Raw genomic sequence first — 17,130 nt, 5'->3', positions numbered from 1 at the left:
AAATATATTTTCAATATGCTCACTTTGGCTTCTTCCTCCATACTCAGAATGGCGTTGGCAACGCTATCCGCAATAAATGGTTTTATGAACCCTGCAAGCAGTTCAACCACGCGCCCCCCCCCCCCCCCCCCCTCGAGTCGATGATATCCAGCAGAGGTAGGAGAACGGCTTCCAACACCATAGCATCACACCAATGTCTATCAAAATTTAGAGTGATGCCCACGAGCCCCCGAACAGAATCATACACATAATCTTTAGTGCGAAATAGGGTTCTCAACTACATATTCAATGTGTTTTGCAATTCACACAACTGACCCTTCCAAAGTATGCCATTGCCCAAATTTGTCTATGCAAAGCTCTTGAAACGGCACTCGCACTTTCCTATTTTATGTTTTATAAATTTTTTAAATATATGATAAATTTATTAAAAACTTAAATTTATTAAAAATTTAAAAAAATCTTGTTGTTTTATGTTTAAATATTCTTTTAGATTAATGTAATAAAATCAATTTTTTTTAAAAAAAATTAAATAATAATATAAATAAAATATATTTTAAAAAAAAATTAAAAATATTTTTAAAATAAAATATATTAAAAATTATACTAAACATATAATTGAAGATTATTAAATAAATTTTATAAAAATATGAAATGGAGTTAAAAAAATAATTTAAAAAAATTCTCCCCGCAACCCCGCGGGTTTCATAGTGGGCCCACCTTAAATTACCACGGCGCTGCGAGGAGGATGGACGGCGGCAACGGCAGGAAGACGTATTCATAGTAACCGTAAAATTGCTGGAGCATGGACGGAGCAGACGACGTTTTCTCCAAAACAACTTTTGCACGGTCTACGATGCAGTGATACCTGATTGCAGAGGAAGGGGCATAGGCATACCTGATTGCAGAGGAAGGAGCATAGGCATAGGCTAGGCTAAGGAGTGAGTTTTACATTGCTGCTTAGCCATTGCCCTTTAAAATCTAGAGATTTTTTATTATTATATTAAAGAAAACAGTTAGGATCGAGATATTATCATCACTCACTTCAATCTATCTATAAAAATTTAGGTATCACCCTTATTAAAATTTTGGAATCGACATCATTAAAAGGACGGCTAATAAATATGACTAAAATACGAAATGACGAACAGCAAATAAAATTTAGGTATCACCATTATTCGCTGTCAGAAGTTACCAGTCATCATTACATCTCTTTGCTGTAAAGTCGTCTGCTGACCGACAGATGAAAAATATCGCCAAAAGTTCCGGGGAATTATTCTGGCCGGAAAGTAAAGTTCCGACAACTTCCTTTATCCTTTCGGCGCCATAATGTGCCACGTCATTCGACGTAAAATATCGCAAGCCGAACCGCCGTAAAAGACAAAATTTATTTTGTGATATGCCGAAATAATTGATTTAAGTGGAATGAAAAAGTATCCCAACGTCCCTTTCAATTCTCTTGTTCAACATTTTTTTAAGTGTGTTCACTATTTTCTCGTCAGTTGACGCCATTTTTCCTCCTACTTTTTTTCTGACGTATGACGTAAAGAAGCAATATTCGCACCCGCCGCCCCACGTGCTTCCAAGTAAACGACAGAAAAATTTCATGGGTATAGAGTCTCAAAGTGTTTTTGTAGTGCCTGCAATGCGACAGATTTTTTTTTGTCTTTTGGGTTCTTGACAGAGATTTTTTGCCAACAGACGGTGTATATGGCATGGAATTTGCTTTCATTATCTGTGTAGGAAGACAAAGCAATCCAAATGGGCCCTTTTAAATGTGGGGTTGGCCTTGAAGATGCTTTAAGATGGGGTGGATGTACCTTTTCAAGGTGTGAATAGCAATAAAAGTATTTTTTCAACTAAGCACAATTTGAGGAGAGTGCAAGCATATAGGTAAAGACAATGCAAGCTACCAACCAAAGTGATAAGCAGAAAAAGCAAAAACCCAACTGCAAGTCATTATAAATTTCATTTAGAACTTCATTTTGCTTTTTATTCTCGACTTAGATGAGTTGGTAGAATAGGGTTCCTCTCATGGTGTGTTACTTAAGTGGTGGTGTTGTTGTGGTGAGTAAGGTTCGAATCTTTGTTGGATCATTGTGATCACAGGGACTGGAGGGTGTGTCATGTCAGTGCCCCCGGTCACATTAAATGGCTTACCAGACACTAAAAAATCTTAGATGACTTGGTATTATTGATTCTATCTAGATTTTGCTTTTACAAGATTAAGAATAATATGTGATTTTCCATGAGTATAATGGACAATTATGTATGATATATTGTTTTGGGTGAAATCTTATTATATTTTTTGCTTAGAATTGTAAGCTACCAATCAAAATGATAAGCAAAAAGCAAAGACCCAACTGCAAGTCACTAAAATTCCACCTAGGAATTCATTTTGTGTTTTATTCTTGACTTAGATAAGTTGGTAGAATTGGGTTCCTCTCATAGTGTGTTGGTTAAGTGGTTTGTTGTTGTTGTGGCCACCAAGGTTCAAACCACTGCAAGGTCATTATGATCGCAAGCTTGTTACATGTCAAAAATATTTCATGTGGCACTGGAAGGGCAAGTCGTGCCAGTGTCACCGATCACATTAAAAATTTTGCCCAACACCAAAAAGACTTAGATGAGTTGGTATTATTAATTCTATCTAGATTTCATTTTAACCACATTAAGAATAACATGTAGTTTTCCATGAGTAGAAGAGACATTTATGTATGAAATATTGTTATGAGTGAAACCTTATTATAATTTATGCCTAGAATATATTGTTATAGGTGAAATTTCATCCTAATTTTCGTCTATAATGTGATTGAGATTTGAATATGTTATATTGTTGTTTAAACTTTTCAAACAACCTATATTCCATGGACAAAACAAATTATTTTATTATTGATATTATGTAGAAAAAAAATTCTTCATTAAGAACAAAATAGAAGTCAATTTTTAATGTTATGTCACTAACTACCTTTTATACTTTTTAAGTTATATCACGAACTACCCTCCATACTTATTATTTTATCATTGTTACATCATCTTTTATAGGAGATTGTTAAAAGATCACTCAAATCGTATTCAGTTTGATGTTGAATTACTTACAAAATTTATGTGCTCTAAAGTAATTTCTACTAATTTATGTTTACACTTTAAAAAAATGCTAAAGTTCAGATCACTCATAAATTTTCCTTTCTTAATTTTACTTTTATAATGACTTCTTTTTGAAAAAAGAAAGGCAAGTCACAGTTCACTTTCTTATATGACATTTGTCAATTTTATGCTATATTACTAATTATATTTTATGCTTTTTAAGATATTCACAAATTACCCTCCATACTTTTTTACGTTATCATTGTTACATCATATTCTATAGAAGACTATTAATGACCATTCAAGTCGTACTCCATTTTATATTGAATTACTCATAAAATTTATCTTCTCTAAAGTTATTTCTACTATTATATAGTTACAATTTTGAAAAATGCTAAAGTTCAAATCACTCATAAATTTTCCTTCTTTATATACTATTATAATGACTTCCTTTTAGAAAAAGAATGACAAGTTATATTTCACTTTCTTATTACATGAAATTAGTTTGAAAGAATCCATTCACATCCATGTATAAGATAAATAGGCTAAAAGGTTAGCTGTCAAAATCTATTATCTTATTCGTATCCACATCTACGGTAAGTGGGATGATAAAATGACGTTTACATCACATTATATTAAAGTATTTAATTTTAAAATAGAAAAATTAAACTTATAATGTCTTATCACTTTATTTAATCTCATAAATATTTCAATGTCTTATCACTTTTTTATGAAAATTTACAGCAAATTATCAAAATTCTAAAAAAAAATTGAAAAAAGATGGCTTTATAATCAAAAGATAAATATTAAATTAAATAATAATAGTTTAGGTCATAATAATCTTTATAATTGAGATGTTGTAGCATATTGGTAAAATAAGACATAACAAAGTACATATAACACTCATTTATAATTTTATTTTAAATTTAATTATTCAACAATTGAACTTTGCTAAAATGTAGATTTAATAGGTCATGTAGTGTGTTCTTTTTTGTGTTTTCTTTAATTACTAATTAATAATACTTCTTTTTCATGGGAGGTGGAAAGAAGGAAGGAGGGTTGTACTAAAAGATATTTTATTTTTCCTCATCTCTTTATTTTCAAAGTTAAAGGTTTATATGTATTTACTTTCAAGCTAAAGAGTTTTGTCAAATGTAATATTTAAAGATGATTTCATTGTGTGGATATGTATCTAAGTTCACTTTTATAATGTTGAAATTTTAGGTAGAGGTTGCGATTCACATGTTTCTTTTAAATAGATTATTTGAAGAAAGGGATAATAGAATATTGATCTAAATACCACTAAGAAAATAACATAATAGAAACATTATTCAATAATTATATTTGAAATTTAAATAATTCATTGAGTAAAATAAAATTACATCATTATTAATCAAGTACTTGGTCAAGATTGTTTTGATATTTATTTTGTATGAAATAACTGGAGATGAGTGCATTTTACAATATGAAATAAATTGAAAATGGTAAGAAAGAAGTTGTCATGTACTTTAACATAAGAAGGCACAACAAATACTAAGTGGTAATAATAAAAATTAGGCAAACTTTTATTTGGGTTTTGAAATGCGGATAACCTAAAACATTGATCAATACCATTATTGTTCGGGTTTCATTACCTAAATAACACGTAACTCAAACCTTTATGTTGTTTGGGTAATGAAACCTGAACAACACAATTCACAACACCATAAGCCTTTGTGTTGTTTGGATTTTAAAACCCAAACAACACAATTTCCATCTGATTACCAAACTATTGTGTTGTTCGGGTTTTAAAATCCAAACAAAACAATCTCACCCTTCCACCAACGTCATTAGGATAAAATTCTCTAAACTACACCCACCCTCATGTGGTTGAAAGAATTTTCTACGAATGACAACACAAGCCTATTCATCTCACAAAGTGTAGTTTAAGGTTTTTTTCTCCGAACTACATCCCATTTCCATTTCACAAGTGTAGTTCAATGAGTAAAATCCAAACTACACTCTGTTCTCCAGCACTTCCCACTGCAATTTCGATCATTTTCGCCAAACTATAGGTTCAAACTCGTCCTTATGTGAAGTGGATAATTTCTCCAACTTTGACCTAAAACATGACATCCCCATGTAGACAAGATATTTTTCTCTAATCTACCTCAAATCAACACTCTAATGCAAAAGCATAGAATTTTTCCACAATTGCATGATATCTGAAGATTTTTCTAACACTAGGAAAAAATCAAAATCAATGTTGTAGCTTCACTCCAAATGTCAAAACCTTCTTCGAGCAAAAATACCATGAAGTATAAATATCAGAATGTGTTCTTGATGACCTTTGTGTCATCAAACATTGGTAATATCAAAGATACAAAGATTGGCCATGTGGATATGTCTAAATTTCTAAAGAGGATCAATCAACAGCCTATGCCTGCAAGCATGCAAGTTGATCTAGCTAGCAACATTCATCTAGTATCCTCATTTTCGGTGTCAGCACATGATCCTAATTTTGTACTAGCGACAGCTGTCCACTTTGATAAAGAAAGCAAAAGTGTGAAGGATGTTGATGGAGATGTAGTCATAAGGTTGGATGAGGACTCCTTTGATAAGATCTTCAAATGTTTGGACATTGATGATCATGTTGATCTCACTATATAGTTAGCACAAGCTTATTATGACAAATTCTCTAAAAAATACAAGAAGAATATAAATACAAATTGGCTTTTGACGTGAGGCCTACAATTGCAAGGTAACCAAAGTCTCACTACCACGGTGACTTCAAAGAAGAAGTCAATGATTTGATAGCCCTTCTTAGTAAGGTTCAGGGGCTTCCAATACCAATAATTTCAAGAATGGATGTACCACTACATTCATATAATTAAAAAGGGCAGCTGGAAGATCTTTTGGGAAAGTAGATTAGTGATGTGATCTACGATCAACTCTCAAAGGTGCCAACTACCCTCAAGTTTTACATGACCTCCTACCTGGTGTATGTCGTTGTGTCAATGAGACACTTCCCAAGTTTGACTTCAAAAGGTGATAGAAGGCGCATTCCTATGTACAAATATTATTCACAATTAACTATGAAGCAAAGTATCAAACATTTTAGGAGAGAAATGATGCCTTCTTTTATTCTTATATGTGCATGCTTGATAAAAATCTCAAAAAGAAAATAGTTTTAGATGAGGCATGGGAAACCATCAATAAATTTGTATTTATGTTCTTCCAGTTCCCAACCTTCACATATATCGAGATAGGGTGTTTTGAGGGATTCACTTATATGCTCCAAGGTATCCAAGTGATAAGATTGTATTGATGGAATTGTGTTGGTGAATCATGATAGAGCATGGCCAACAATCGGAAGCATACAATTCTAGTTTTAAATTTCCTCTTCCCATTGGTAGATACTCAATGACCACATCTCCTAAGGTAAAAGCTATGGAAATAGAGATGAAGTAGATAACTATGAAGAAATTCAAAAGAAGATAGGATTTGACTATTGAGGTATGAAAGACAAGCTCAAAAGGAGATATACTGGTGTGCATAGGATTGAGGATATGTGGGTTGTATGCTAGGACAAATGAAGATGTTAGGGAGCTGGATTATAGTTGGCTTACTTTGGAGCGAATTGAAAATATTAATCTCGCTAGCATTCCTGAAGATATGGAGGATGAAGAGGATATCCTCAATCCTGCCTATGAGGAACAAAAGATTGTTGTCACTCCTCTTCCTTCAATCCAATGGTCTAAAACAGAGATGATATCAATAAGAGAAAGATTCCAACCTATTCTTGCAAATACCAACACCTGATTGTAGAAAAAGGGGATAAAGTTGAAACCTTTTAACACGAGGTCAAAGGAAGATATTGCATGACTTGCTAGCAAGAAGTCCAAGTTAAGGACAAAAAATAAAGAAGATGTTCCTACTCCCAAGAAGGCACCCAGATACAAGTTTATAATGGGAAGAGATAAAATTGGGAATCAAGAGGGAACATCACTTCATGATGAGTAAACAAGGGGAAGAGTGTCTAGAAGAAGAACTATCAAAACCTCCAATTACCACAGGACATGAATAAACTTTGGAGGTTGCACCAGAGGTTTCTATTCCTATCTCTACCTCGGTACCTTTTCTTATCACTAGTGTATAGTCTTTTTCCACTATTTCTATTGTTACAAGTACTCCTACTATGTCAATCCAATTTGTTCATTCGTTAACTACGAATGAGTCAATTATAGATACCCATCATAATAATATTAAGAATGTGTTTGACGCACTTTCTTCTTTTCCCATTTTTATGAGGTTTCTACATCCATGCAGAATTGGTCAGGCCTCTAGATAAAATAGTTGAAGAAATTCAATTTCAAACTATGTGGTGAAAAGGATTGAACTTGGCAAACAAACATATGAAAGTGCCAAGGAAGATTTGTTGGAATAAATAATTTATATATTAATTATTCACTTAATTGCATTAATTCACTAATTAATTAATTAGTTAATTAGTTAATTAATTAATTAGCTAATTAATTGGAGATAATTAATTAATATTTATCACCATGCATAATGCAAACTAGGAAAAGAAATTTGTGTTTAGATTTTGAGAGTTTCGTGCATTTAATTAGTCTATTATGTTTTTTGTGCATACATGACTAATTCATGTATTCTATTTTAACTCACGGTCTATCTTGTAAACTCCACCATTTAGGGTTTCTATCTTTAGAGTTAGATTTCTTTATAAGGATGTCATATCCTTCATTGTAACTCAAGCAGTTCAATCAATTTCATTGTTATTATCTTCAATTTTTATTTTTTCAATTCTCTCTTTATGTGTGATAGGTATTCCTGAAGAAGATAACTGGGCTCGTGGGATTCACATTTCACGAATTCTAACATGGTATCAGAGCTCCAAATCTAAAGATTCATGTTCATTTTTTGGAGATTATTTGCATACATAGAAAATCATTCATCTTAGGTTAATTTAGAGTACATCATTAGTTCCAAAAGGCTTGAGAAAGTCAGGATAGCCTTTTGTTTCGTTGAAATCGGATACAAGGAGTCCATTTTGCAAGGGTTTGAATTTCAAGGGTGCCTGAAAATTTGGAGCCTTTTGGGCCCAAAAGGACCTCACGATTTGATTCATAAGGCTGATTCTATGAATTTTGATATATAGTTCGAGCTATTTGGGCATCTGGGGCAAAAATTTTGGTTATCGGGTTGTACACAACGTACAAGTACAAAATTTTATTAAATTTCGTCAAAAAAAAAAATTCAAATTGTTTTACAGCAGTTTAACGACATGCCAGGGCCGAGCCACTAGGGAAACCACTAGCACTTACCATAGTGGTCAGTGACCAGAAGTGATCTGCTGACCACCAGCAGTAGTGGCTAGGCTGGCTGCCAGCGGCAGCAACAACAATCTGTTAACCACCAGTGCCAGCGGCCTCCCATAAACCACCAACAGAGCTCCACACAGTTTATCACTCGCACTCTGCCTAAGCATCATCCTCTCTTCGCTTCTGCTCCACCTCTACCACCTAGCCACTAGCCACTAGGGAGTGGACAATTTTTTTTCTCCAAGCCCTTTTAAGAGGGGGTTGGTTTTTTTGCTCTAACTTGAGCATACAAAGGCATTTTTTGGCGAACCATATACCGTTGGAAAGCTCTTTCCAAGCCTGATCCTGATATGGAGGTATTTTTTTCTAATTTTTTAATTTCACATATTTTTTGTGAATTGAAGTCAAAAGTTGTTGTTTGCACTCCCGAGGGCATATCTTGTGCATCTGAAAACATTTTTCGCAAATGAGATACCATTGAAAAGATGATTCATATCTCTATCCAGATCTCAAGTCTATTTTTTCAAATTGTTTACCAATCCACTGTCTTTTCCTTCTGAAGTCAACAGTGCCTTTCCTGGTCCTTTTCTGCCCTCCTGTGATCTGAGCTCCATCTTTCTTGTCATAGAGCTCTATTTTTTTTAGCATCATGGAGAATAGCATTCAGATTCAGCTTACCTCTCCCTTGTCAACATTATGGGGGGTTTCTACTATTGGTGCTGATGCTTCCACGATTTCACGTTTGAGTGTTATATGTATTTGATACTTGTTCCTATATACTAGGAGATGCAGCGTGACCATTTACCAATCCATTTCATGAGATGGAGCACTTACCATATCGACACTCTTGCGTTCCTATTTCTAGAGGTTCTTTTTTCAGCATCATAGCAGTCATTCTACGATAGTGTTTGCGGCTTCTTCATGCTTCAATATTTCTTCATGCTTGTCTTTTTTTTCTCTTTTGGAGAGGAGTTTTATTCCCACTGGGTTATCTCCTTTGCTCTGTTTCTAAGAAACTAGCATGTTTGTTCATGGGTACCTCATCAATATTTATGTTGGGACCCATCTTGCATTCATCTTTGCATTCTTTTTTCCTACGTCTTTTTTGCCTCTCTCCCCAATTGTGCATTCAAGGAGGGTGTTGGAATAAATAGCGTTGGCATTTTGCATGTAGATTGAATTATTGATATTTTATGTTGTCATTGATGTCAATTGAACCGGTAATGGTATTTATGATGATGTTGATATTATTGTTGATATTCATATGCTCTTGCAGCCGGTAGGAAGAACTTTGTGGAAGATGTTGTAAACCGGTATGTAAGTATGTGAGTTGAACTGGTAACTGGTGTATGAGATAAACCCTATCTAACCGATAAACCCTACCAGTTGTTTTTTGTTAAACCCTAACCGATTAAGTATGTTGAGAGGTAATGATGATGACATGTGTGGTCATTGTATGAAGGGAATTTAAAATTAGTTTGGTGCGTTTTGTTTGTTTGTTTGATTGTCTAGGGAATGAGAAAAGTGGATTGCATCTAATGAAAAGTGTGTGATGAGTTACAAAGACCAATGAAGTGGTGATCAAGGAGCGGTTGGAATTTTCTTGAATAATGTGTACAGATTGCTATGTAAATCCAACGGTCACTCTTGAACCGATTTGTTTGTAATCTCTATGAGAGAATTAGGTTTTTGTTGTGTTACCGACCTAATTGATTTATATCTAAGGTCGATGAAGTTGTTTTGTAAAAGGTGTTGGCAGAAATCAGTTGAGTGTGTGGTTGCCAAACCGGAGAATGAATCTGCAGTTTGTGTAAAGGTAGATTGAAGCTTAAAAGGATCTAATCAAGCAAATATAGTGCTATTCAGACAAATCAATAAAAACTTGTTGTCTTCTAACAGTTACAGCATAATTGAAATCCCCTAACCAGGTAAGCTCTAACAAGCTTGCTTACTTCTTAAATCCTCTAACAAGGTCGTCCATTAGCTTGGATTCTCAAATCCTCTACCGAGGTTACTCCTAATAGGGTATTTTCTTTTTATCAAGGCATTTTATAAATCCCTTAACCAGGTGATTCCTAACAAGATCAGTTCTTAACAGGACTTATTGTAAAAGTTTTAACAGGCTTCGCTCCTAACAGGGCGAACTTCAGAAGAGTTCAAACAGCTATCTTGTGAGTCTCATCTCACTGTGGTGTTTACCTATTTGGGTTTTCCACGTATAAATATTTGTGTCATGTGGTGAATGATTTTGTGGTTATGATCTTATTTGTCGATTTGATTAACTAATTAACTATTCAGATAAGGCATGATTACTGGAAGAATTAAGAGATAGAGTATCTTGACTTATGATTAAGCATTTAGATGTTTACAAGAGTTAAGTTGTTTATTGTTAAGTTGCTTCAATAGTCAACCAGTATTCTTATCAATATTAATTTTAACGGTGATATTGTATTGATAAGTTTACTTTGTGTGATTGAGATTGAGTTTGGGAAGTTTGTATCATTTTTTCAGTTTACTGATTCACCCCCCCCCCCCCCCCCCCGCCTCTCAGTAATCTATCGGATACTTATTCTTTATTCTTTCATCATACCATCAATTGGTATTAGAGCATCTTGGGTCCTTTGAAATCTAAAGCCTAACAACTCGAGGAAAAGATCTTGTAGATCATGATGAAGAAGGAAGGTCTGAAGCTCAACAAAGAGAAGTATAGAATGTGGAGCGACAGAATGAAGATTTACATCCAGAGTCTAGGAGGTCAGTATTGGGATCCTGTAGAAACTAAGTATATTGCACCTACTGGAACTCTGACTGGTGATCAGAAGAAAGAACAACAAGAAAAGCATCAAGCATTAGAGGCTATTATCAGTTCCCTGTCTGATGTTGACTATGTAGATGTTCATGGTCTTGAAACTGCATATGAAGTATGGAAAAAACTTGAAGAGATTTATAGTGGTGATGAAAATGTTAAGATTGCTAAAGTGGAGAGTCTAAGAGGAAAGTTTGATGACATGATAATGTCTGAAGGTGAGAATATCCAGCAGTGCAGTCAAAGGATAAAAGAGATAGTCGATGAAAGAAAGAGTGCAGGAGGGAAAGTGGAAGATGCCACAATGATCAGTAAGGTACTGAGAACCCTACTACCGATCTACGCTATCCAAGTTGCAGCTATTCAGGAGATGAAATCCATTGACAAAACTAAGGTAACTCTTGACTCTATCATTGGCAAACTTTCTGCTTTTGAACTGAATGGCTATGAATGTAGTGTACAAAAATCAGAATATGCATTCAGAGCTTCTGTCTCTAACCCATCTATGAGAAAAAGTAGAGATACCAGCCATAGCTATGAATCCAGATTCAGCAGAGATGTTGATGATGAAGAAATTTTAGTGGAGCTTGAAGCATTGTTGGCAAAACAACTTCCTAGAGGCACTGGCAAATATAGAGGTAAACTACCTTTGAAGCGTTTTTCATGCAACAAGACTGGTCATATAGCAACTAATTGTCCTAATGGTGAAAATGAACACAAGACAGATAAATTCAAGAAGTATAAGGGTAAAGGCAAGAGAGATTGTCTTATAGTTGTTGACAGTGGTATCACAGATGATGAATCTGATGATGCTAGTGAAGACATTGTGTTTGTAGCTATTAAGGAAGATGTATCAGACCAGAAGGCATTAATGTCTAGGATGGATAACTCTGATGATTGGATCAGTGATAGTGGTTGTTCACATCATATGACTGGTGATCGGAGCAAATTTCTTTCCTTGAAGGAATTTGATGGTGGTGATGTCAGATTTGGCAATAACTCACCCTATATGGTCAAAGGTAAGGGAGTTATTTCTCTTAATGGGAATAGAAGTGTTGACAATGTCTATTGGGTGAAGGTCTAAAGCACAATCTTCTGAGTGTGGCACATCTTAATGACAAAGGATACCCACTAGAGTTTAAAAATGGTTTGTGCAAAATCTTTGACAGTAAAGGTGAATTGATTGCAACCGGGAAACAAACTAGAGGTAATATGTTTCATCTTAATCCTAAAGTTAGAAATTGTTTGATTGCAAAGATAGATGATAGTTGGCTTTGGAATAGGAGACTCTATCATATAAACTTTGATAACATTGTTAAAGTGAGTAAGTCCAAGACAGTAAGAGGTCTACCTCAACTAGACAAACCGGTTAATGCTCTTTGTAAAGAATGTTAGTTAGGGAAGATGACTTCTTCAAATTTCAAGAGAAAGTCCTTCTCAGTAGAGCACTTGTTAGATTTGGTTCATACAGATCTATGTGGACCAATAAGAACAAGAAGCATTCAAGGTGACATATATTTCATGTTCTGCACTGATGATTGTTCAAGGATGATGTGGGTCACATTCTTGAAGGATAAGACTGAAGCTTTTGGTAAGTTCAAGGCATTCAGGGCCTTAGCTGAGAAAGAGAGTGGCAAAAAGATAAAATGTCTGGGAACAGATCAAGGCGAAGAATTTACTTCTGAGGAGTTCACTAAGTATTGTGATGAGAACGGTATCAAACGACATCTTTCTGCACCAAGGACACCACAACAGAATGATATCGCAAAGAGGAACAACCGGTCAGTGGTTGAAGCTGCTAGGACAATGTTGATACAAGGAGGTGTAGCAAAAACATTTTGGAGAGAAGCTATCAATACAACTATCTACACAATAAACCGAGTTCTGGTGAAAAGAGGTAAGGACAAGACCCCTTATGAATATTGGTATGGAAGATCACCTAATGTTAGCTATTTTAAGATATTTGGTAGCAAATGCTTTATTAAAACAGGGGATTACATTAGCAAGTTTGAATCTAAGTGTGATGAAGGCATATTTCTTGGTTATTCCACGAAGAGTAAGGCCTACAAATGTTTCAACAACCGGAGACAAAAAATTGTTGAGAGTATTGATGTTCGAGTAGAAGAATGTCCTATAGTCTCAGAAGGAACCAGTTTAGAGAAAAAGGATGAAGATCCTTTCATTTTTCTTTTGGAACCTGAAACAGTTAAATTTGAAACTGATAAAGAAAATTCTGACGCACTTGTTCAATCGGAACAAATAAATTCAGAAGAAGAAGATGATGAAGAAGTTGAACCTGAAGAAAATGATCATGTTATTCTTAGATATGTGAGACTGAATCACAGTCCTAAATAGATTATTGGGGATAAGGATGCTGGAGTACTAACTAGAAGGAGAATAAGAGAGAACTCTTGTATGATCTCTACTATTGAACCAAGAAGTGCTAAGGAGGCATTTGGTGATGGTCATTAGGTTAAAGCTGTGGAGGAGGAATTGGATCAAATTGAGAAAAACAACACTTGGACCCTGGTACCCCGATCGATAAACAAGAATGTTATAGGTACTAAATGGGTATTTAGAAACAAGTTGAATGAAGATGGTGTTGTAATATGAAATAAGGCTAGGTTGGTTTGTAGGGGTTATGCACAAGAAAAAGGAGAAGATTATGGCGAAACTTTTGCACCTGTAGCAAGACGGAAAGGTGTCAAAACTTTACTTGCATTTGCAGCCCATAAGAAGTTTAAGGTATACCAAATGGATGTTAAGTCTGCATTTTTGAATGAGATATTAGAAGAAGAGGTATACGTAGAGCAGCCAAATGGTTATGCTTTGACTGATGAGAAAGATATGGTATGCAGATTGCATAAGGCTTTATATGGATTAAAGCAAGAACCCAGAGCATGGTATGAAAGGCTTCATACACATTTGATGAAGATAGACTTTGTAAGAACCAATGATGATAGTAACATATATCTCAAGTTTGAAGGAGATGAAGTACTGGTTAGTGAAGTATTTGTTGATGACATTATATTCGGAGGCAATGATGTCATGAGCAATAGTTTTGCAAAAAAAATAAAAAAATGAGTTTGAAATGCCTTTAGTAGGAGAAAGAAAAAATTTCATAGGCTTGCAGATACAACAAATGAAGAATGGTATTTTCATTACACAATCTAAGTATGTGAAGGAGGTTTTGAAGATATTTGGGATGAGTGATTGTAAACAAGTTGGAACACCAATGGTTACAGGCTGTAAATTGTCCAAGGAAGATGAGTCTAAGTATGTTGATGAAAAGGAATATAGGTCAATGATTGGAAAATTACACTATGTTGTTCACAGCAGACCGGATATAGCCCATGCAGTTGGCATAGTTGCTAGATTCTAGAAGAATCCAAAGGAAACACATCTGATAGCAACCAAAAGAATATTTAGATATCTGAAAGGTACAATTGACTATGGATTATGGTATCCATATGGAGGAAATTTTGATTTGAAGGTGTACAAAGATGTTGATTGGGCAAGAAATGTTGATGATCGGAAAAGAACTGTCAGTGGAGCATTATTTCTAGGAGGAAGGCTTGTTTCATGGAGTAGTAAGAAGCAAAGTTGTACTTCAGAATCTACTATTGCAGCTTATATGAATTGCACATAGGCTATTTGGATGAGGCACATTTTGGAAGGCTTTAAGATGAAGATCATAAAACCTATAAAGATCTTATGTGATAATATAAGTGCCATAAATATTTCTAAGAATCATGTTTTGCACCAAGCACATTGAATTGAAATATCATTTCTTGAGGGAAAAAGTTCAAAGCAAAGATGTTATCTTAGAGCATATTTCTACCAAGGAGCAACTTGCAAATATTTTTACCAAACCTCTACCTAAGACCACATTTGAGTGTCTTAGAAGTCAACTAGGGGTTGTACCCCTTCATGAGGTCAGTTGAGCATGATGTTGATTGCATCAATCCCTGAATTACTTGCAGAATTTTGCATGGATTGATGTAGAAGTGGATGTATTCCACAAAGGGAGCATCAAGTTGCAGTATGTTGATGCACAATTAAAATTTGACATTACATGTTTTACTTTCAATTTGGCATTGTTGTCAAAGGGGGAGAAGAATTATGTGATTGGTAAAGGTGAAGCAGTATCAAGATGTTGACAGATAGAGCATGGTGAATACTTGGTATGTAAACCAGGATTTCTTTTCACTAATCATAGCAGCAATCAGAGGCATTGATATTTGTATAGTCATCAATGCCAAAGGGGGAGATTGTTGTCATTTTGCATGTACATTGCATTAATGATATGTTATGTTGTCATTGATGTCAATTGAACCGGTAATGGTATTTGTGATGATGTTGATATTATTGTTGATATTAATATGGTCTTGTAACCGGTAAGAAGAACTTTGTGGAAGATGTTGTAAATCAGTATGTAAGTATGTGAGTCAAACCAGTTGCCGGTGTATGAGATAAACCCTATCTAATTGGTAAACCCTACTAGTTGTTTTTTGTTAAGCCCTAACCGATTAAGTATGTTGAGTGATAATGATGGTGACACATGTTGTCATTGTATGAAGGGAAGTTCAAATTGTTTTGGCATGTTTTGTTTGTTTGTTTGATTGACTAGGGAATGACCAAAGTGGATTGCATCTAATGCAAAGCGTGTGATGAGTTACAAAGACCGATGAAGTGGTGATCAAGGAGCGGTTGGAATTTTCTTGAATAATGTGTATAGATTGCTTTGTAAATCCAATGGTCACTCTTGAATCGATTTTTTTGTATTCTCTATGAGAGAATTAGGTTTTTGTTGTGTTATCGACCTACTTGATTTGTATTTAAGGTCAATGAAGTTGTTTTGTAAAAGGTGTTGGGAGAAATCGGTTGAGTGTGTGGTTGCCAAACTGGAGAATGAATATGCAGTTTGTGTAAAGGCAGATTGAAGCTTAAAAGGATCTGATCAAGCAAATGTAGTGCTATTCAGACAGATCAAGAAAAACATGTTGTCTTCTAACAATTACAACAGAATTGAAATCCCCTAACCGGGTAAGCTCTAAAAAGCTTGGTTACTTCTTAAATCCTCTAACAAGGTGGTCCATTAGCTTGGATTCTCAAATCCTCTACTGAGGTTACTCCTAATAGGGTATTTTCTTTTTATCAATACATTTTATAAATTCCTTACCCGAGTGATTCCTAACAGGATCAGTTCTTAACAGGACATATTCTAAAATCTTTAACAGGCTTGGCTCCTAACAGGACGAACTTTAGAAGAGTTCAGATAGCTATCTTGTGAGTCTCATCTCACCGTGGTTTTTACCTATTTGGGTTTTCCACGTATAAATATGTGTGTCATGTGGTGAATGCTTTTGTGGTTATGATTTTATTTGTTGATTTGATTAACTACTTAACTATTCTGATAAGGCATGATTACTAGAAGCATTGAGAGATGGAGTATGTTGACTTATGATTAAGCATTTGGATGTTTACAAGAGTTAAGTTGTTTATTGTTAAGTTGCTTCAACAGTCAACCGATATTCTTATGAGCATTAATCTTAATAGTGATATTTTATTGATAAGTTTACTTTGTGTGATTGAGATTGAGTTTGGGAAGTTACTGATTCACCCCCCCTCCTCTCAGTAATCTACTTGATACTTATTCTTTCATCATAACATCAAATAATTTATACATTAATTATTTACTTAATTGCATTAATTCACTAAATAATTTATCATTTGGTTAATTAATTAATTGAAGATAATTAATTAATATTTATCTCCATGAGTAATGCAAACTAGGAAAAGCAAACTGTGTTTATATTTTGAGAGTTTCATGCATTTAATTAGTCTATTATGCTTTTTTGTGCATACATGATTGATTCATGCATTCTATTTTAACTCTCAGTCTATCTTGTAAACTCC

This window comes from Cryptomeria japonica, chromosome 10 (genome assembly GCF_030272615.1).
Source record: "Cryptomeria japonica chromosome 10, Sugi_1.0, whole genome shotgun sequence".
Classification (NCBI taxonomy): domain Eukaryota; kingdom Viridiplantae; phylum Streptophyta; class Pinopsida; order Cupressales; family Cupressaceae; genus Cryptomeria; species Cryptomeria japonica.
This window is presented reverse-complemented; position numbering follows the sequence as displayed.